Here is a 24167-nt window from a genome sequence, read left to right as displayed (position 1 = left end):
CCAAATCAAGCTTAAAGAGAAGCTTGAGAGCCATGCGAGAGCCATACTGGAGGGGACAATTTGCTTATTGAAAGTGTTAAAATACGCTAGTGAGCTCAAAGACAAGCATGATGTTATTCACATTATTGTTATTGGCCAATATCATCCCCGACTTTCTGACTCTGAGTTTAAACGCTAGAGTGGACAATTTGCCTAATGAAAGTGTTAAAATAAGCTAGTGAGCGCAAAGACAAGCATGATGTTATTAATATCAACAACAAAAATCCAGCATTCATTGTTGGACAGATAGTTATTTCAGGACAGTATATGCTGCCTTTTCAAACTATTGACTCTCAACCTTTCATTGCTTATAGAAAGTAGTCCAGGGTAGTAGGTTGGTGTCTCTAAAGAACGTGTAGGCAGAGCTTTGATTGGCAAACTGTCAGAGAGCTAGTGGAAGTCTCTGGTTGCATCCTAATAGTCTCTCCTTTCTCCCAAAGTGTACACTTGTTCACTTCCCTTCATGGATTTGAAAGGAAATGACTGGTATATGGAAACTCCCTCTAGCCCCTGCCAATACAAATCCAATGCTTTTACATTTGTAGAGAGTAGTGAACCAGTGCACACTTCAGTAGGGAGGAGGGATTATTGGGACAAACCCTATAGATGAGGTTGGTTGACAACGTCACAAAAATGATGCGCGCGCATCGATGTGGCCGGAAGCCATGCGTTTTTATGATTCTGATAGCTTGCAACAATGACTAAAAGCTGCCATGTGGGGAATCGTAGGTGGCTTGTTTCAGCTAGTTTTATCTTGTTGATACCATGTCTTGTTTTGAGGTGTTTTGACTGATTTCATGTCAATTCTAATACAGCAAACATTCGCTAGCTAGCTAATCAACAACTCTAACGATATATTTGACAGACAAGTGCTCATTGTGCAAATGAAACAAAATATAGTTTTTTTGTTGTTGTTGTACTTTTACCCCTTTTTCTCCCCAATGTCATGATATCCAATTGGTAGTTACAGTGTTGTCCCATCACTGCAACTCCCCTACGGACTCAGGAGAGGCGAAGGTCGAGAGTCCTCTGAAACACGACCCTGTCAAGCCGCACTGCTTCTTGACACACTGCTCGCTTAACACGGAAGCCAGCCGCACCAATGTGTCGGAGGAAACACCATCCAGCTGGCGACCGAAGTCAGCTTGCAGACCGCCGGCCCGCCACAAGAAGCCACTAGAGCGCGATGGGACAAGGAAATCCTGGCTGGCCAAACCCTCCCCTAACCCGGACGACACTGGGCCAATTGTGCGCCGCCTCATGGGTCTCCCGGTCATGGCCGGCTGTGACCGAACCCGGGTCTGTAGTGACACCTCAAGCACTGCGATGCAGTGCCTTAGACCGCTGCGACACTCGGGAGATAACAAAATATAGTTTACATGTTGTCAGCAATTTAAGCCAACCCTGTCTGTTTTGCCCAGCAGTTGCGCACGCGTCAGTTTTGTTGCTAAACAACCAACCCATCTATGTGTCTCTGTGTGGCACATGGTTGGTTAGAGTGGAGAATATGTTTACACATAATCCAGATTATGGAGGAGATTGTGCAAAACCCAGAGCAGAGCAGAGTACCGGAGAGCAGAGCAGAGCGGTGAGGGGATAGGAAGGTGAACTGGGGCCACGTATCCATATCAGGAATGGAATTAAGATCCAAAGTCCACCAGTGTCCACTGAAAGTGACCAAATAATAAGAGTTTCAGTAGCACTGCATGGGAACACATTGGGTGTAAATCTGCAGTGTCTGCAAATCGCTTTACTGCAAGCCTCTCTGTAAAACAATGGGTCTACAGTGCCTCACACCTGTGTCCATTCACCACAATGAACCTACTCCGGAAGGCTGCACAGCTGAGACGGGCTCTACGCCACAACACACTCAGCAAAGCTAACAATAGGCCAATTGGGAGAAGGATCAAGGAGTGTGTGTGTGTGTGTGTGTGTGTACATTTAGAGGTGATGGTGCCTGCGTGCATGGGGGCATGTACATTCGCATGTGTGCAAATAGCATATTTCTGCAGACTTGCTTTTGTAAGCCTACATGAGTGTGTAGGGGTTGGTTCCATGCATGGGTGCACATATGCACTGTGTTTCCTATGTGCATAATAGCCTATGTTCAGTTATGACCATACAGTCATTGGTTCTGACACATCCTCCTGACTCAGTGTCTTATGTGATTCCAGTGATCAAGACAGGAGAGAGTGGGCTGACGGTGTTCAGACTGCTCACTAAGGATAACCGCTGGAAGTGGGTCCAAGCCAACGCCAGGCTGGTCTACAAGAACGGCAAGCCTGACTACATTATCGCCACCCAGAGGCCCCTGGTGTAAGTGCAGCTTCAGCCTCTTCACCCCTCCAAACCCAATTACATTTTTTGAACACTTTCTGAGTTTTAAATCTAACACTAGAGTTGATTTGTCACTGGGGATTTTGCTTTGTCTGTTTGTATGAAGGATTTCAATGAGGTGAATGTAATATGTAATCCTATACAGTCAGAGCTGTTTAGTCCATAGTGTTAGGGACTTTAGTCCATATAGTCGTCCATAGTAGTCCCTAGTGTTCTGATAAACTCCTCCTCTTGTTCCCAGTGAGTAGGAAGGAGGACAATAGATTAGATTTCATCACATTAATATTACACTGTACACCAGGGGTTCCCAAACTTTTTTGGGCCGTGACCCCATTTTGTTATCTGAAAATTATCCATATGAGAAAAAAAAGATGTAATTAACAGCCAATGTTAACTTTTGTAATTGGAGCTATGGCAGTCCATTGCAAATTAGTCTGACATAATTTCTCTTATCTCACCACCACTAATGAGATGGGTTTGCTTGATGCATGTCGCATCGGAGCTTCTCAAAGTCAAGGGGCGTGGTCAGCAGTGAGCACTGCATCTCTCCTGTCACATCCAACCTGGATCGATATTTGTTTTTAATGCAGACGAGAGCACTGAATCAGTGTACCATGAGTTTTAATGCTCGGAGGGAGATGGCATTGTATTCCCTTAGTGTCAGGAACCAAAACTCCTCCATAGTGACCAGTGAATGCGTGATAGATGGAGCCCCATCTGTGCAAAAGCCCACCATTCGATCCCATGGATTATTTTTTATGTCAATATATCCATGCAGCTCACTGAACATCCCCTGTGCCATTTCATGCTTGGGAATCGTGAGACAGAACAAGATGTCCTCGTGAATAGCATCCCCCGCATGTAGGGAACAAAAGTCAATGCATTGGTATCTCGGTCCTCACAGCTGTCCATTTGGAGAGCATAAGGTGTGGAGTTTTTGAGTCGTTCAGTCAGAGTTTCCTCTTGATTGCTAGTTATAGCGTAAATTCTTAGTTTCACAGTGTTATCTGACAAAGGTATTGATGTGAGTTTCTGTGCCTCTGCCTCCCCACACATTGTTTTCACCATATCAATTGCGGCCGGTAATATCAAAGTCTATGCAATAGTGTGTGGTTTCATAGCGTAGTGCTTAGCCATTCACCGTGGGAATGATTCAAGTGCAACGGTCAAGAGCGGCCTTATCAAAGGGCGCTCTCTGGTTGAATTTTAACTTTTACATTTGAATAATTTTCATTTTGATTTTTAAGGTTAAGCACATTACAATGATTTTGAGAGACAAAGACGATATTTTTTGGTGTGTGTGTTTTTTAAAACCAGGATTTTGGAAATTCTCCTGCGACCCCATTTTTAACCGCTGCTGTACACTGTTAAAATGAAGTGCTTTGTAACACTAAAACCAGTAGCAACTGAGCTGCCACCAACTTTAACGAGACGAAACCTTAACTTTGCTGGAGTTTTATCCTACTAAGAGTCTGTTCCGATTGATTCTCACCATCCTCTCGTTCCCAGGGAAGAGGAGGGAGGAGAGCACCTGAGGAAGCTGCCCATGCACCTCCCTTCACCTTCGCCACGGGCGAGGCCCTTCTCACCAGAGTAGCTACCCCATCCATGGCCTCACCGACTCACTCCAGGCTAAAGGCAAGACCAAGTCCAAGAAGGGCAAGCTGGACAAGAACTCGTCGAAGGATAACGGTGGACTGGACCCCAGCTCCCTGCTCGGGGCGCTGATGAGGCAGGATGAGTCCGTGTACGTGTGCCAACCAGCCGTCGAGCCCAAGATGTCCTTCCACAGTAGTCTGTTTAGTGAGCGAGACGAGGGGGAAGGGCAGAGCAGTGGAGGTTATAGCGGTGGCCCTCTGGCTGGGGGTGGGGGAGAGAGCTGGAGCACCGTGCCCAACAGGGTCACCACCACCTCCACCGGCCCCAATGGGGAGCCTCCGTCCAGCTTCGACCCGCTGCTCGCCACCCTGGACTCACTAGCTCTGGAGGGGGACGACACATGCTCTAACAGGTGATTGTATATTTGTAAATATTGTATATAATATTATATATATTATAAGTATTTTCCAATTGAATTGAGTGTAAAGTGCCGTTAGACTGCCCAATGTACAGTCAGTCTTGCCCAAGCTTTCCATTCTTTTGCCCTTCTAATAATAATTAGTTTTTAATTCCCAGTGTTTTTTTATGTATGCATTGTTGTACTCCCATGGCTGAGGCAACTCTATATCTTTTTGAATTTGTCAAATAAAATAAATGTCTTCATTTCAGCGAGCTGTTCTCTGCTCTGGAGAACCTGGGTCTGAACGCGGAGGATCTGGAGCTGCTACTGCTAGATGAGAGGATGATCAGAGTGGAGATGGATCTAGACTACATCCCCTCGCTCAACGACCTGCTCACCAACAACGAGATCCTCTCCTACATCCACGACTCGCTGGAGAACAGGACAGAGGAGGGCCAGGGTGGGGACAGCCACGTGTCCATACCACAACCCTCACCCTCAACCACAACCCATCCCCCTGGCCCTATCCCTAATTCTGCCCTTATCACTAACCCTCATACCCAAGCCACCCCCACTATGCATATCTCTACCCTCCACCCCCAGGCTACTAACCCTTCTGCCCCCCAACCTACATTACCCGCTCAGCTACCCCCTCACAGACTACCAAAGCAGCCACCCATAGTGCAGCTCTCCCAGCAGATGCAGCAGCACCTCAACTTAGTAAAGCCCGTTCTGGTAAAATACCCCTGGCCCCCAACACAAACGGATGTCCCCACGCCAAGCCAGCCAGACACACTGCAGCACACAAACTCCCTAACCGTGGTCCATAATGGTCACTGGCTTCCCCAGCAGCAGCTTACGCATGCAGGGCTAGATGACCACTGCCACAGCCTTCACCCCCTGGTCAACGGTAAGACATCCCAGCTGGGGCCTCACGTGGCCGGGCAGCTCAAACACCACCAGCACCAGAACAACATCCATCATCAGAGCCAGCAGCAGTGGCAGCAGCAGAACCAGCACCTACAGGTCCAGCTTCAGTCTCAGTCTCAGTGCCATTTCAAACAGCAGAAGGCTAGTAGCTGCGGCAGTGCTACTCTCAACGGGGTGCGCCCTGATCCCCATTGGCAGAGTTACGGCTACAACGACCAGATGGGACTGACAACTAATGGAGCTAACGGAGCCTGCACCGTCTCCTACCCCAACGGGCACGGGGACACCCTCTCACACACTACAGGAGGGGAGGTCACTCACATGGATTACGGTATGGGTGATTCGACTACCGTGGGCCTGGTCATGAACAGGGGTACAGTAGGGGGCATAGATCACTACCAGGGACAAGGAGGGGTGACTGCTACCCCCTCAGACCATCTGGAGCATCACAAACAACATCATCCACAGGTCCCATCCACCTACTTCCCCCACCAGTGCCCCACCACACAGAACTCCTTAGATTACATCCTGGGACTATCACAGCCTCATCACACCATGCCTACTCTGGACGCCTATGGCATTTTGAACAGCCCCGCTTCCCAAGATGCCACTTGCTGCAAGGTAAGAGTCAAAGAATAAAGTAAGATGCTCATAGATAGATAATAAACCTAATGTAATTTTCTTGTATAATATTTGGTGAATTTCTGTGACTATGTTATTTGTCTTGTGTTGTGTTGTTTGTGGGACTGTCTTGTTAATGGTAATTGACAACCCAGTATTAGAAGCGCTATTTCTATGTCATGAAAGCGCTGATTCTCTGTAAAGGCACTGATATAGCATGGGAAGCCCAGCCTCTGGCTTGTTTGGGCTGCTGCTTTATAGTTCAATGCAAGATATGTTGATGTGAACAGACATGCAATGTAAACAGATGAGTGGAGAGCAAGGGTCACGGCAGTGGAGAATCTATTAATGGAGAGGAAAGTAGGTCTCACATGGCGTAGTAGTCTCCACAGCCAAGCTTTGATCTGTCAACTGTTGAAATGATTCTGTCAACTTAAGCATCGATTGCAGTAGGAATACCTTCTCCTACCAGAGTTGTTTCCCTGCAGGCAGCACAACATGTGCTACTGATAGCCTTGACCTAAATGCCTGGTCTGATCCTACTGCAATGTGATTGTGAATAAAGCAGCTCTGGTCTGCAGGCCCACCTTACAATCTGTTCAAAGCTGATAATGTAAGCATGACTTCAGATCAGGACACTGACTAGAAGTGAACTAGTGTAGGCGTGAGAGAGAACAGTAGGCTATTCCACTTCCATGGCTGCTGCTTCAGGGTTTTACATACGGTACAGTACAATACAGTTACAGTATATGTTGTGTTCAGTAATGTCGGGTTCTAGCTCAGTTGAGTATTGAATGATGTTGCTTTAAGAGTGTATCACACGCGGTGTGCGTGCACGGATGTGGGAGTGTCACACAAGTTTGTACTAGTTGATAACATGTTTAATTGCACAACAAGCCTCCGTACATTTGGCGACAAAGATGAGATTCGGACCCACGCGTGCCTCCGTGCATTTGTAACTGTATCCAGTACAGTAGTCGTGCCAGGGAGGGTAACAAGGGGCCCAGTCAGTCAAAACAAGGCCTCAGGGCAAGAAAAACTGGACTATAGAACTCTGCTCATTAGTACAGTACCCAGTCCATTCTGCATGCTGGACACCATCTTTCTCTCCTTGTTGTTTGTTGTGCTGAATTGATGTTTCAAGATCCATGAAGGGTAACGAACGATAGAGTTGGTTGGTCTCTTTGTTGAGAGAGAGAGAGAGACAGAGAGAGACAGAGAGAGAGAGAGAGAGACAGAGATAGAGAGAGAAAGCGAAAGCGAGAAAATGCTGATGGTGAGGAACGGTAATGAATAGAATAAGGTTCAGTCCCACAAATAACCGGACCGGCGGCCATTCATGCCTCCATCCCACTCCGCCTTTCCTGTGTTTTCCTTCAGGGTCAGCGACCACGCCTCAGAGGAACATAGAGCCAAGCTGGCCAGTCAAGCATGAGCTGTCCTGACCTACAATTTGCCCATCATCATTACCTAATACATACAGGCGCAGAAGAACGTGTGGAAGGGTTGTGTGTGTGTGTGTGCCTACATGCGTGGTGTGTCACATCCCACCACAGGTGGTGCTGTTTCCCCGGGGGGGGGGGTGAGAGAATTAGAGATTAGTTGAGTTTGGCCTACCTTAACCTGGCTGGTTTTGTCCTGCTGCAGGTGCTCAGTGTCCTGCTGACCTGCCCCTATGGGGGGCCTATATAAGGTGGCCCTATTAGGATTTCTACATGGATGATGCCTAGCTTATCCAGTTAGGGCCCACTAAGCAGGATTACAATTAGGCCGATGGTAGGAGCTGTCACAACAGACACTCTGTCCCCACACACACAGGGGATTCCCTCATACAGGGAAGCCACAAAGTACATACTCACACCTATGGAGCATAAAGAGTGGATCTCAGTGCGTGTACAGGTGCCAGTACTCAGTTGGTGTGGCGGATAAGCTACTTTTTCAATGAGCTATTGTAGTTAGCATGTGTATTAGCAACTACTACAAGCTACAATTAGCTACTCTATCTTGTGTCTTACAGGCCCTGTCTGTGGGTGAGGTTTAGTTAGTAGCCTGGTCCTATAGTAATCCTACCCTGGTGCAGTACGTGGCTTAGCTCCTTCTCCATGTGATGTAATGTGCTCTCTGCCCTGATGACTGCGGGCCCCCAGTCCACCCCACCCAGCCTCTGCTGTCCACTGCCAAGAGTGTGTGTGTGTGTGGGCACTCTGCTCCACTCTGCTCTCTGGCTGACCTGACCTGCAGTAGCCCTTTCCTGCAGTCAAATGACCTAGTGGCCTCATGTGTGGAATGTTATTCATATTTTTCATAATGAATAATGAATAAACAATATGTATTTACACAGAAAATCTGTTGTTTTTATGTCAAATGGTTTTGCTATATTTCAGTCTTCTGTGATGTATATAAAGTGTAATATTGGGATGCAAACTCAAAATGTAATACATCCAACTCTATATCTGACATGGTACAGGTGTCTTCTTTTGTTTAAGCCCATATCTATGTGTGTGAGGTGTATACTTTTGTTTCAAAGCAGATTTGTTTAAGACTGCCAATAATCACTCTGTGTGACTCTGATTTAGCCCAGTGCTGTAAAAGGTTAAGTGATTAGTGTTAATGACCTCACCACGCCATAGAACAGAGCCCAGTGTAGTGGTTATAGTTTGTTTGTTTTTGGGGGGGGAGAAGGGCGGGGTTGTGTTCTATCATATGCATACAGCTCTAATTATATTTGATTGTTGTTCTGTGTTTAGATGGAGAACGGCTGCATCCGACAACAACACCAAGGTGGCCTACACAGGGAGCTGTCTACTGCCCAATGTGAACGGCCAGACAGCCAGCGACAGTCTCCACCCCCACCCTGAAGCCCTACAGACCCTGCCCACCCTCCTGAACCTACAGACTACTGGGTTCTACCTCTGAGAGGGGGAGCAGGGGTGGGTGAGGAGGGGGTGTCAGGGCAAAGAGAAACCACGGGACCATTTTGTCAGGACAAGAGAGGGGGGGGGGGGCATAAAAAAATAAACAGAGCGAAGAGGAGGAGAAGCAGAAGAAGAATTCAAGTGAACTGTGGTTGTTACGACTTTGTTTTCTATGTAACATTCTCTCCATTTCATTTGTGTATGACGGACTCAGTACTCAGTGAAAGAGCTCAGGATAGTGTCTCTCTGCACTCTCTGACAGTAGTTCCCCACTGGCACACAGCTCAGTGGAAACTAAATGCATCTTCTCATGTTGTTGCACATTTTTTATGAAGGCTATGGTTGGTTGAGAGAGCGCCAATTTCTTCACTACTGTGAATTTCATTGTTTTTCTTTATGGGTGTACAAAATACTGTTTCGGTCAAAGACTTGTTTTACGTCTGTCATAGCTACAGTACTGCATTTCAATACAGTATAACTTGTTAAAGGAGAGAAAGTGAATGTGGGTATTGAAAGGATGGAGAAGGATTGATATGGAGATTAATATTAATATTCATTATGAAGAACAATGAGACATTGATTGATTGATTGATTGAAGGACCAGGACATCTGGACTTATTGTGAGGTAGATTACAAATGTTCTATGTTTTGTTGTGTCATCTGCAGATGAAGAGGAATTGATTTAGGCCTATCATTTTGGTTTTGGTGATCTACGTGTTGATAAAATAGTATTTAGGTTGTCCTCTTACATGTTATTGATATTGAATATGTGAAACAGATCCCATATTATGGTCAAATGGTATCTAAATATGAAGAGGGAGAGCAGATCGGAGGAAGGGATGACTGTTTTGGTGTTTGTTTGTTTTCATGCTGCATTTTAACTTGCAAGAAGTTTACATTTACATTTACGTCATTTAGCAGACGCTCTTATCCAGAGCGACTTACAGTTAATGAGTGCATACATTTTTCGTACAATGATGTTGTGCATTTATTTAAATGGCACTCAAATCAACCTAAGCATTTTCTTGACCGGCTACAGTGTGGAATCACTCATTCAATTAAGTTCCAGAATACAGCAGTAGATAGCATGAATTCACTAAATTCAGGAAGTAAACAAACAAATTCCAGATCCATCATTCCTCATTGAAAAGCATTGAGAAAAATGTACATTTAAGTTTAGATTATTTCCTGAATTGAAATGGAATTGAGCTAAACAAACTGTATTCGCTGCTCGATGCTAAGAGGCAGAGGAATGGGAGCAGCGGTGCCTGACGTGACGAGAAAGGTTGTTTCAATGGGCCTTCTCTCTTACAGGGCCCCAAGTGATTCCATCATGGTCATCTATCACAGTGGTTCTCAAACCTCGACTCGGGACCCCCAGAAGAATCACAATTCTGTTGTAGCCCTGAACTAGCTCACCTGAGTCACTTAGTTAAGAGCTTGATGATTAGTTGACAAGTTGAATCAGCTGTGCTAGCTCTAGAATAGATCAAATGCATGGAACAGCTGCGGGTCCCCAGGAGAGGTTTGAGAACCACTGATCTATCGCACTGAAAACATATTCAATGATGATTGACTTGGTCATACTCAGACTCATGAGCATTGATACGAAAACCAAATGAGAGGACAAGTCGTTTAAAGAGATTCTGTATTGGAAAGTTCCAATGTTGAATGTGTTGTGTATATTGTAAAAGAGTTGTAAAAAGATCTTATTACAGTATTTCGTTATAAAAGGTTCTGAAAAATACATTTTATTAATATTGGTAGTGTTAGAATTTGGTTACGTCCTAAATGGAACCCTATTCCCTATATAGTGCAATACTTTTAATCAGAGCCCTATTAGCCCTGGTCCAAAGTAGTGCACTATATAGGGAATAGAGTGCCATTTGGGATGCATCTTATTACATAAATGTCACAAACAAACACATTTACAGACTTGCCTCTCTCTTTATATTTGTTTGTTTGTCTTTTTTTGTATACAGACATTTCTTATATGAAATAGATTTATTGAAATCAACCATGAGATATATGTAAAAATAAAAAAGCAAGGTGACAATCAATCACAAAAAAAAACTGCTTTAAAAAAAACTGTTGTGTAAATAGTTCAAGGTAATTTTGATGACATTTGTTGCAAGCACTACTTTAAAAGCACTGCTCCTTACAAGCAAATTTTCTCTAGCACAAAAGGTGGGCTTGTAGAAAATAGTTTTGGACTCTATTATATGACTTCAGTACCTACAGTTCTGTGTTTTATTTCAAAGTCATGTTTGGATAACTTTTTGTGACTTTTACTCAAAAGAATATGGTGCCATAGTGGTGACTCACATCAAAACATTTTATGTTGTATGTTTAAAAATACAGTTGTGTCATTGTCCTTTTTCTTTATCACGTTGAATTTATTTTGCTATTCTAACACACTCAAAGTTATTGTCGATGTAAAAAATTAATAAAAGCAGTTCAAATGTTAAAATATACTATTTGATCTTGGAAATAAAGGATTTGTGCAATCATAGTTCATCTTAATCATAGTATGTTATTATTTTGTGTCTCTTTGAAAAGTGTTAATTTAACATTTTATTTCTGATTGGTTCTGTAATGTACACTATGAACATAAAGGTGTTTATTTTTTAACACTGTGGGTGTTACACAGCACATTTTCAATTGTGATTTTATGTTCTAATACGAAGGTCCATAATTTCTTAACCCACAAGTCTCACAGCTCACTTGTGTGCCTATACAGTAGGATCATTAAAGGCAATGGCTGCTGTGCAGTCTGGACAGTAGGAGGCTCTTTTAGGTGTTAGACAGACAGTTCTAAGACAGACAGATAGACCTTTAGGGAACAGACAGACATTGAGGGGACAGGCAGACATTTAGGGGACAGACTTGTACGGGACAAACCAAGGCACCAGGGTTCCAGTCTGGAAGCATGCTTTCAAATTCCCAGAGGACAGCTTTGGTATTGCAGTTCAACTGAAGTACGGCCCAGAAAGACGGCCCCATAGAGAAGTCAAATTCGAAAATTCATAATAAGACACTTTAGTCATCACCTTTGTGCACAGTCAATCCATTGAATTATTCAAATAATAGTTGCTGAGGCCGATCTTTTTTTTCTATCACTCAGCCGAAGATATTAACATTTTATATTCATGCTCTGATGTCATGAGCCCAGCTGGCAGAGTTCCCGGAGCATGTTCGCACGATACTGCTGTCTGACCAGTGCTAGTTCTCAGGCATTTTAGTCCCGGTAAAAAAGATGTCAACAACCACGAAACGGCATATGCGAACGTGAGTAGATTACGTTGAAAACAACAGGCGTCCATCTTGGGACGCTGTCTCCCAGTTCTTCTATACCTAAGTGGGACAGACAGACGTTTGAGGAGACAGACAGACTTGTCCTGGGGACTGGAGTGACGCACGCTATGCACCACCCAACCAGGAAGTGAGACAGTCTCTCTGAGAGTGCTTTTATCTCCATCCTCATTGATCGTTTCTCTCCATCCATCCCCCCCCTTCATCCCCTGGACAATCTCTCCCTTTTTGCACAATGGCAATGTGTGAACACTCACCCAGGAGCAAGCAAACAAACATATATTGATATCACAGTCACCCTCGCTGGAGACTAGAATAACTACACCTACCGACAGAGGGGACACACACTGACAAGCATCCATCTTCTTTCTGCCTGTCTGACTGACTTCCCGTCCAGGAAACTAGCACGCCATTCTCTCCATCACTTCCTATCTCCTTTCTGTCTCTCTCTTATATGTCTTCTAAATGTGGATCATGGGTCGTGTTCAGTACGAACGAAATGGGAGAACATATTTTGAGTGAGGTAGACCTGAATTTCTGTTGCAAACCCTCTTGGTACGCTTTGCCCTACTGAAGACAATGGACCATAATAGGTGTTGGTTGGTGGAGACTGGAGAGAGACCCTCTGTGGCGTAGCTAGACAGTCCAGAGTCCAGATAGAAACAGCCCCCTGCCTCGTCAATCTAATGCCTGCCAAGTTACAAACAATCTCTGTCTAATGAAGTGTGACAGCCTGACAAATGTTATTGAATAGAAACGCAAAGGGCTATTTTTGAATGTTCACAAAAAATCTTAGTCAACCCATCTTGGGAGCATTAATTCAGGAATATGTGTGTGTGTGTGGGGGCGGGGGTAAATCTTTCACTGGGGGACTTTTACATACAGTATTATCTTGGAAGGAGTTCATGTTTTACAAAGCTTAGAAATGGATGTAATAATAACATGGTTTATTCCAGTCCCCGACAGCACATATCCTGTACATGTTTATCTACTTTAGAATGATGGGGAGAGTGTTCAGAAACCAAAGAGAAACGCAATGCCCAATGACAGATGTGCAGGGTCACCCAAGCCAACCAATCCCTCCGGTCTGCCTCTGCCTCCCTCACTAGCTGTTTTCATCTTTAATGACCCACATGAAATCATTTATGAGAGCTTTTCTTCTCCTTTGGTTTCCTCAGTTAGCCATGCATGTTGTAACATTATCAACAGGAGGAAGCAGCGTTAGCCCCTAAGTCTTCTCCAGTGTTTTCCAGTATGTCACACTCCATTCCACGGGGGAATGTTTTTATGGTGCGGATGGAGCTCATATACAGTGGGGGAAAAAAGTATTTAGTCAGCCACCAATTGTGCAAGTTCTCCCACTTAAAAAGATGAGAGAGGCCTATAATTTTCATCATAGGTACACATCAACTATGACAGACAAAATGAGTAAAAAAATCCAGAAAATCACATTGTAGGATTTTTATGAATTTATTTGCAAATTATGGTGGAAAATAAGTATTTGGTCAATAACAAAAGTTTCTCAATACTTTGTTATATACCCTTTGTTGGCAATGACACAGGTCAAACGTTTTCTGTAAGTCTTCACAAGGTTTTCACACACTGTTGCTGGTATTTTGGCCCATTCCTCCATGCAGATCTCCTCTAGAGCAGTGATGTTTTGGGGCTGTCTCTGGGCAACACGGACTTTCAACTCCCTCCAAAGATTTTCTATGGGGTTGAGATCTGGAGACTGGCTAGGCCACTCCAGGACCTTGAAATGCTTCTTACGAAGCCACTCCTTCGTTGCCCGGCGGTGTGTTTGGGATCATTGTCATGCTGAAAGACCCAGCCACGCTTCATCTTCAATGCCCTTGCTGATGGAAGGAGGTTTTCACTCAAAATCTCACGATACATGGCCCCATTCATTCTTTCCTTTACACGGATCAGTCGTCCTGGTCCCTTTGCAGAAAAACAGCCCCAAAACATGATGTTTCCACCCCCATGCTTCACAGTAGGTATGGTGTTCTTTGGATGCAACTCAGCATTCTTTGTCCTCCAAACACGACGAGTTGAGTTTTTACCAAAAAGTTCTATTTTGGTTTCATCTGACCATATGACATTCTCCCAATCCTCTTCTAGATCATCCAAGTGCACTCTAGCAAACTTCAGACGGGCCTGGACATGTACTGGCTTAAGCAGGGGGACACGTCTGGCACTGCAGGATTTGAGTCCCTGGCGCGTAGTGTGTTACTGATGGTAGGCTTTGTTACTTTGGTCCCAGCTCTCTGCAGGTCATTCACTAGGTCCCCCCGTGTGGTTCTGGGATTTTTGCTCACCGTTCTTGTGATAATTTTGACCCCACGGGGTGAGATCTTGCGTGAGCCCCAGATCGAGGGAGATTATCAGTGGTCTTGTATGTCTTCCATTTCCTAATAATTGCTCCCACAGCTGATTTCTTCAAACCAAGCTGCTTACCTATTGCAGATTCAGTCTTCCCAGCCTGGTGCAGGTCTACAATTTTGTTTCTGGTGTCCTTTGACAGCTCTTTGGTCTTGGCCATAGTGGAGTTTGGAGGTGACTGTTTGAGGTTGTGGACAGGTGTCTTTTATACTGATAACAAGTTCAAACAGGTGCCATTAATACAGGTAACGAGTGGAGGACAGAGGAGCCTCTTAAAGAAGAAGTTACAGGTCTGTGAGAGCCAGAAATCTTGCTTGTTTGTAGGTGACCAAATACTTATTTTCCACCATAATTTGCAAATAAATTCATAAAAATCATACAATGTGATTTTCTGGAGAAAAAAATTCTCAATTTGTCTGTCATAGTTGACGCTGTACCTATGATGAAAATTACAGGCCTCTCTCATCTTTTTAAGTGGGAGAACTTGCACAATTGGTGGCTGACTAAATACTTTTTTCCCCCCACTGTATATAGAAGGCAGTTGCTGGGGTATAGGAGGAGAACGGATTGTGTGTGTTCATGTGCTGGTCATTGAGATGATCCCTCTCTACACGATACCTAGCCCCAATGTGAACAGTGAACACAGAGGTGTTCCAAATAGCACCCTATTCCCTACAAAGTGCACTACTTTTGACCAGAGCCCTATGGTCCCTGGTCAAATGTAGTACTCTACATAGGAAGCCATTTGGGACGCAACCGTAGTGCACAACATCATATGCATTATAGATTCACCATCAACCTTGGAACTGAACCACTGAGCACTTTCCCCTTAGGTCGCGACAACTTACTCCTCAATTAAGAAGCTTTCCGGTTATATGTCACCACAGCAGTCTACACATGGGCTAATCTAGTGTATAGAAAGGATATGAAATATTCAATGGTTGCTCCATGCCATTCAGAGCATGCCATTTCCTTAATTGCAAATATAGGTTCTGTACCTATGCTTTGCGAGCAGCAATCTTGAGAGAGAGAGAGAGAGTGGTGACCTGGTTTTTGAGTGCCCAGGTGACAGTAATACTTACATTTTACATAACATTTTAGTCATTTAGCAGATGCTCTTATCCAGAGCGACTTACAGGAGCAATTAGGGTTAAGTGCCTTGCTCAAGAGCACATCAACAGATGGTCCAACGCTCTTAACCACGAGGCTACCTGCCGCCCTACTTGAATACAATACAATACAATACGCCAATACTTGACTACAGACAATCATGGAGAACTGCAGGTTAGGACTGAGAGGGCCTTAGATATACTGCAGTTATTTTTTCCGAAAGAAAGAGTTGAGTTTTATCTTGGTTTTAAGTAATAATAATATGCCATTTAGCAGACGCTTTTATCCAAAGCGACTTACAGTCATGCCTGCATACATTTTTGTGTATGGGTGGTCCCGGGGATCAAACCCACTACCTTGGCATTACAAGCGCCGTGCTCTACCAGCTGAGCTACAGAGGACCACAAGTACAGTGGTTTGTCTGTGCATTCAACTTTATCATTGAGTCTTGCATTGTGTCCTTGAGTATCCTCCCTCCTCTGTCCACTCCAGGGACTCTGAGTGCTTTATAGATCACTTTCTGTGTTGTTTCTTCTCTTTTCTATTTTTTTTTGTCTTGTGGGCACTTGACCCAGGAAGAGTGTTGCTGCTGGAGACACAGATCTCTCCATCGACCCCTCCCCTACCTCCATCCCTCCGTCCCTCCATACATCCCTCCCTGCTAGTCCCCGTCGTTCATCCCCCCATCCCCCAATACACACACCCCCCGTTCCCCCCCACCACCCCACCCCCGTTCTCCCCACCACCCCATGGGCTGTCAATGCACATTACCTCCAGCTTGTTGCACACACTACCCTTTCTCTCTCCTCTTCATAGCAACATTGATTTTTGTTGGGGTTATATATATATATTTTAAGACTATTTTTACTCTTTTTAACTCTACTGAAAAATCGTAGCGTTGGAACAATGATATTCCAAGAACTTAAAGAAGTTTGAACCCTTTTGGCGTCTGACTGTAGCAGGGAAGTGTGGTGGAGGCAGAGTTGAAGGGGATTTCTTCCTCTCTCTCTGTGTGCTTTTCAACTGTAGTGTACAGCACCAATATCCTGAAGCCACAGCAGTAGTTACTGTATATATGCTGACCCAGTACTTAGAAACAACATCACATCAACAGCAGTCACAAGCCAGCGTTCCATGTTATGTTTCCTCTAATGGAATGTGCTTGCACTAACACAAAGAACATAAAAACAGAAGACTCGTGCACCAAGACGCTTGACCTCTCTTAGCTTCAGAAGGCTGTACATAAGGTTGTATGCTCTTAACATAATATCAAATCCCTTTAGCTCAACAAGCCAAAGCATAAAACAGACATGGGTTCGCCACACCTCCACATGTAGAAGAGGGATCTGTCATGAAGGTTTAAAGAACAGGCATGGCCAGTGTGGGAAGAGAGGGAAGAGAGGGAGGGAAGAAGGAAAGCTCTTATGGACTTCCCTCCCAGGCATGATGCACCCTCGGAGTATACAGACTAACCTAGATCCTGTGATCCCCCCTGAGAGGTGTGGAGCACAGTGGAGCTAGCCTGCCATCTAGACTGCTGCTAATGCAGTAGACAGACACCCTTAAAATGAATATTTGTCATCCATGCGTTTTCCATTTTGCAATTGCGATTGAAAATGAATGAAAAAAAACAGACCAATTTAGTTATGGAGAAATTACTTTAAAGTGAACTTTTGTCTCCAGTGGAAAAGGTCCAGTAATATTTTCATCAAATAGTCTTGAAAATTCAGAAACACAGTCTTGGTAACTGAAGAGCTCTAGACAGGGGAGGAACTAGGACGGTCCAGAGCCATATATTTATTTGTTCTAAATATATGCCTCTAGGATGGTCCATTTGCTGGCTGTGTGGGAGAGAAGGTCAGGAATTATCCGGTGGCCAACTGAAAGCTTGCACTTAGTGTCTAGTGGGACCCACGGGGGTTGGGGTGGGGGGTGGTTGCCAAGGGAGTATGAATTGGTCATCAGTCAGCTAGCGTCCACCAAGCCAGTTCTCCTGACCTTGTACTAGCTCCTCTGTGCTGTAGACTTCAGCAGAACTCAATACTCTGCTATACTGTAGGGACGGCATTTCAATGTCGTATGTAGAGAGACCAAGTAATGGTTTCACAGAATGTGCTAAACATAAATGGAAATATACATTAAGACAGATCACACAGTTGTAGATTTTCAATAGCAGCTTCAATGATGTGTAGAACAGACCTAAAATGAACTCATGCATATTGTGCCAAATGTTACTTGGGCTATGTAATGTCCATGATGCAGTACAGCCAATGAACTAATGGCTCACAGTCTGCATATACAGTGAGCTCCAAAGGTATTGGGACAGTGACACAATATCATACCCCCAAGACATGCTAACCTCTCACCATTCAAATAACAGGGGAGGTTAGTATTTTTGGGGGTTATAATATTTGTGCGACTGTAACTTTCTTACTCATTATTCACGATTCATTCCAGGATTATCCGTAATCATGATAGCATCCACATTAACGTAGACGTGTTTAGAAACATATTCTATTCATATTTACAATAAAGGTGACTCTAAAATTACAAGTGAATTTGTCCCAATACTTTTGGTCCCCTAAAATGGGGGGACTATGTACAAAAAAGTGGTGTAATTTCTAAATGGTTCACCCGATATGGATGAAGATACAGCCAAATTAAAGCTGACAGTCTGCACTTTAACCTCATTGTATCATTTCAAATCCAACGTGAGGGAGTACAGAGCCAAAACAACACAAAACGTATCACAGTCCCAATACTTTTGGAGCTCGCTGTAGTAGCAAATGACACAGTCATAAATAATTATTTGACCCCTTTCTTTATGTTAGAAATGATGGTTTAAAAGAAATGCCTTTCGTGAACTATCACTCACGCTTGACTCTTTTCTCTTACTAGCTCTGACTTTGCTGATAACTACTTTATTGAGGAAAAACGTGCTTACTACGACTGTGATATGTGGTTGTCCCACTTAGCTATCTTAAGATGAATGAACTAACTGGATAAGTGTGTCTACTAAATGACTCAAATGTAAATGTCACTCTTCATCCTCTGCATCCTCCTCATCCGATGGGAACAGCCTAATGCGATGTGAGGCCTCAGGATACAGAGTGACATCACTCAACAACTTCACTTCCTGTGGCATCTTAATAAAGTCATGCAATACATTATTATCATTAGGAAGCAGGAAGTCATCCAACCAGCCCAGGGGCTCTGCAGTATTTGGATGTGTCATCAGCTAATACAATGTTATTCCTCCCAGCAGGGGGTGTCCCAGGCCTGCCACCATCCACTCAATGAGTTAGCACATCCAGGGGCACCTCCAGCAAAATGGAGGCTGTGCCAATAATAACCCTGGCCCACTCTCCAGCCAGCCAGCAGCCAGCCTAGTGCTTTAAATAGACACAGATCAAATTGGCCGTTTTTTTCTCTGCAAAAGTCAGTGAGGCCTTTCTCTGTTAAACCTGGAAGCCCAATGTACTGTAGGTAAGTAACCAACAGGATATAGAGAGATGACTTCTTGGTAGAGAAGGTATAGACTGTAGAGATATTCTGCTGCTGGGGGTAACTCTTAGCACCTCACCTCTGTGGCCCAGGTGTAGTGACAGTCTGTCAGATGTTTTCTCTGTCACAGCTCTGTTCCCTGCAGTTCAGCGAGAGACCAGCGGCAGTACTCTGAGGGCTGTTGGTTGAGGGAGAAGGATGGTTTCCAGTGGACAAATCAGGGACCCCACAGATCAACCTGACCCAGCATCATGGAACCTTGCTAGAGTAGATGCTGTATTGGATGTCCCTGGCTTGACACACAATGGTTGTATCCCAAATGACACCCTAATCCCTTTATAGTTCTTTTGACCAGGGCCCCGGGGGTCATTTGGGATGCAAACCATGGGACCTGACCTCATACTCTCACATATATCAATAAGAAATAACATTGATTCAAGTTACATATGGGAGCCAACAGGCAAACTAGCCTATGCCCAATTGCCCACATACATACTGTACACATTGTGAACAGTCCACTGTTTGTCCATTGGACAATAGGAGACATTCCTTCTGCCTTTGTATAATGCGTCAGTGAGCATATTTTGCAGTATGGTTTAACTTATAACCTTCTCTGGCAGTTTGTTATGGGTGACTCAAAGCAGCGGGCAACCATTAGCTTGTCTTTTGTGTCAATATGCCACAACAGGTTTTGATCAGTTGCTCAGTTGGTGAGCCCCAGTGGATGTGGTGGGAGGCAGCCGGGTACAGGAGGAAACATGAAATATTCATTATGTGGAACTAACCAGGGTTGGGGGTCAATTCAAATAGAAAGCAGTCAATTCAAGAACTAAAATTTCAATTAAAAAAAAGGGAAAAAGGAACATCTATTTTCAATTACTTCTCATTAGCTGAAAATGAGAAGGTATTTATGTCAATGGTTTTTCCATTTTTAGAGTTAAAATTTAAATTTGAATTGACTGATCATTCGAATTGACCCCTACGCTGATGTGGAACTAATTGGAACCTGGAAATCAGTGCAACAGTTGCAATTCCCCTACTGGTGCAAGATAGGTTTTCCCCTCATTGTTTCAGCCCCAGATGAACAGCACACCGTGGATGAGACAAGACACATGCTTGGGGTCCTCTGAGATCTTCTCTGTGCAGAGATTTTGACATAAGCAATCAACTCTGTGTACTTCCACTCATGGTGAAATCGTTTGTAAATGTAGCTTATTGTAATCTTTTTTCTTTGTACAGATAGGGTATCCTGACCCAACGAAGCCATCAGCATCTTCATGGACTATAATCAAATGTCAAAACACCCCAACCACCCAAGCCATAGACTATTTTCTCTGCTGCCGCATGGCAAGAGGTACCGGTGCATCAAGTCTGACACCAACAGGCTCTTGAACAGCTTCTATCCCCAAGCAATACGACTGATAAATAGCTAACAAATTAACTACAAGGACCGATTTACCTTGTATCTTTATTTACCTTTTATTTCAGTATTTGCGCTGTCTCTATGCACACTCACAGGGCCCTACACACTCACACACTGTCACTCCAACACACACACAAACACTCACTCCATAATTTCCTCACTCACCACACATAAAATGCACATACATTTATACTGACACAACCGCACAACCACTCACATGCAAGCTGCTGCTGCTGCTGCTCTGTTTATCTTTTATCCTGTTGTCTCGTCGCCTTATCCCTGCACATGCAAATATGGATTTGGAACAGACTTTTTAAATATTTCCTGTATATAGTATGCTTACTTACTTACTGGTGTATTTCATATTTCTTATTCTTATTTCTCGTGTGTTTTTTTCTAGTAATACATTGTTATTGATTAATGCATTGTTGGTTTTTGAGCTTTGCTAGAAAGGCATTTCACTGTATTTGTGCATGTGACATTAAAACTTGAACCTTGTAAATATTATTTGCTGTCAAAGAGCAAGATTTGCAAGATTTGCTGCCCTGAAAGATGAGATGATGAGATGGAGAGTTTGTCTATCCCAACCCTGCTCTGTTGTTTTGCCTCATAATGGAACTGACCCAGACATGTAACGCTTGCTGATTGGTAGACCGCCAAAACAAAACGTAAACAAAGAAAGAAAGGAGGAAGAGAATACCGCCCACTCATAATATTTTGACAGGGCTTCTCCATGTTAACAATTCACTGAGCTGAGACTCACTCTAGTTTTGTCCTGGGGGCTGAGGAGAAGCACTGTGGCCTCTGATGTAAGGCCCCCCAACCCTGTGTGTGCGTGTGTCTGTGCGTGTGCATTTGCGTGTGCATGTGTGAGTACCATCTGCTACATGCCAAGCGGAGAGCTTAGAGATTTGTCTTCAATGTCATATTCACACAGTGGAAGATAAACTGCACAATCTGGAGTTGGGTTTTGATAACTGGTCGTGAGATTTGCTAGCAACAACATTGAGTCACCATCAGTCGATTCTTGTAAACATTTTAATTCTGAAAACGCTTACCATATTGTAATGACCCAGCTGGGTCATAAAGTAAAAGAGAGACGGGCACCAGGTGTACAGGCAGAACACAGGTTTATTCCTAAATGGGCTATTGTTCAGGCCACAACCCACGCGCTAAACCTCGAACATACACAAATAGAACATGTCAAATCAAGGGTCCCGAACAGAAGAGAGAGATGAGACCGTAACCCCTATTTAATCATTCCCAAAATCCAGCGGGATTACCCATCATACCCCCCAACCTTTCCATCTGTCCTGGCATATTTAACCCCTGCTAGTACCCATGAGAACCATAACACATCCATGAACACAGAACACAATACAGGGTCGTTACATAGCCCCCTCCTTTCTAAACCCTAGCCCCTAGGGTTACAAAACAAAATCCTTAAAACGACCCGGAGGTCGCATCAGTCTCTTGTGCCTCCCCTTGACTCTCACTGGTGGACCCCCAGAACACTCATCTGCCCCAATGTCATTTCCAGCACCCCCGAAGAGGCAGCCCCCGGCCCCAGGCTCAGCTTGCATTAGAGTCTCCTCGCTAGACTGTCCCCGTGTGCTCACATCAGAGTCCTCACTTCCATTCCCTACCGTTTTCCTCCCTCTGTAGGGCGCCAATCGGTCCCGGTGGACCACCACCTTCCTGCCCCGTGGGGAACCTCCACCCGGTACGTCACCTCCCCCACTCTCTCTATCACCAGGCACGGCCCCACCCAGGCACTGTCCAGCTTTGGGCACCGCCCCTCTGCGCGTGGGGTTGTGAAGCCACACGCGTTCTCCCGCTCCAAAGTGCCTCCCCCTAGCGCGTGAGTCATAGTGGCGCTTTTGGCGCATTCCCTGCGTTCTCGAGTTGCTCTCTTGCGAAGGTGTGAGCCGCTTCTAACCGGTTCTGCAGTCGACGAACATAGTTCGGGCCAGGCAAAACCCCGTCGTCGTTATCAGGAGGGTGGCCAAACGTCAGTTCGGGCTGGGGTGCGCAACTCACGACCTAACATTAGTAGCGCTGGGGAGCACGCAGTCGATTCCTGAACAGCCGACCTACATGCCATGAGAATAAACGGTAAGTGGGTGTCCCAATCTCTCTGGTGTTTTGAGGTAACGATAGCCAGCTGTTGTGCTAATGTTCTGTTAAATCTTTCCACCAGCCCATCACTCTGGGGATGAAGGGAGTAGTGCGCGTCTTCTCCGCGCGCTAACCGTCTACACAACTCTGAGAACACCCGTGACTCAAAGTTTCTCCCCTGGTCGCTGTGTATAGACTGTGGCACCCCGAACCGACTGATTATTCCCCCTACCAATGCATCAGCTACTGTTTCTGCCTCCTGGTCTGGGAGAGCGTAAGCCTCTGGCCACTTGGTGAAGTAGTCCATAGCAGTTAGAATCCACCTGTTACCGCTGTCTGTGATTGGAAACGGTCCAACTATGTCTACCCCCAGTCTCTCCATGGGCTCCCCTACTGGGAATTGTTGTAGGAGGGCGTGTGACTGACCTGGAGGTCCTTTCTTAGCAGCACACTCATCGCACTGCCTGCAAAAGTCCTCCACATCCCTCCTGTGCCTGGCCCAATAGAAGCCTTTACGTACGCGCTTTAACGTTTTGGAGACCCCAAAATGCCCTGCGCCTACTCCCCGTGAAGCTGCTGTAACACGCTCCTTGCAGCCTTTGGGAACCACTACCTGCCACGTCATTTCTCCAGTAGCTGGCTTTTTCCACCCCCTCTGGAGCACTCCCTCAGCCACTCTAAGGACTGAGAATTTAGCCCAGAGTCCTTTGGTGACTGGTGATAGAGGGGCTACTTCCCCCATGGCGGTCGTTCCTCTCTCTTCCACCCACCCCAGCACAGGACGCAGCTCTGCGTCCTCCTCCTGGCGACGCCTCCACTCCCGACGTCCACAGCCTCAAGCTCCCGGCACTCTGTCACCCTCAGCTGACTCACCGTGGCGGTGACTCCCTCCTCCATGCACAGTTCCCTCTCTCGCTCCACCCGTTTGGCGCAGTACCCACAGCCGTCCTCAGCACACGGGCGGCGGGACAAGGCGTCTGCATTGCTGTGGCGAAGGCCGGCCCTGTGCTCCACCTGGAAGTCGTAGGGTTGCAGCTCCTCCAACCAGCGGGCGATCTGACCCTCTGGCTCCTTGAAGGAGAGAAGCCACTGCAGGGCGGAGTGATCCGTCCGCACCACAAACGGCAGGCCCCCCAGGTAGTACTTGAAATGGCGTACTGCTGCCACGACAGCCAAAAGCTCCCTCCTTGTCTGTAACGATCCCGGCAGTCTGAGTCGGGTCCTGTCTGGTGACTAGTTTTTCCTGTTCGTGATCTCCAGTTTCCCGAGGGTTCGGGAACGCTCCGGGGAGCTCTCTTGTTTTCCGCACCTGCATCCCATCAGCAATCTGCACACCTGGTCCTGATCATCACCCTTCTTAGGCTCTGGCCAAACATCCAGTTCCTGCCGGATCGTTAGCCATGAACAGTATGTTTGTCAGCGTATCAGCCTTGAGTTCTAGCGTTAGTTTTTGTTGTTTTGCACCTTGTTGAATTGC

The 24167-nt window shown here is 45.3% G+C and overlaps 1 pseudogene; it reads left to right on the top strand.

Moving 5' to 3' along the window:
* The window catches only part of LOC123489296, a 28154-nt pseudogene extending 17515 nt beyond the window's left edge, over positions 1 to 10639 (top strand).
* The last annotated feature ends 13528 nt before the right edge of the window (positions 10640 to 24167 follow it).

The sequence above is a fragment of the Coregonus clupeaformis genome, unplaced genomic scaffold (assembly GCF_020615455.1).
Source record: "Coregonus clupeaformis isolate EN_2021a unplaced genomic scaffold, ASM2061545v1 scaf2984, whole genome shotgun sequence".
Classification (NCBI taxonomy): domain Eukaryota; kingdom Metazoa; phylum Chordata; class Actinopteri; order Salmoniformes; family Salmonidae; genus Coregonus; species Coregonus clupeaformis.
Note: the sequence above shows the minus strand (reverse complement) of the source record. Positions and strands in the feature narration are given on the sequence as shown.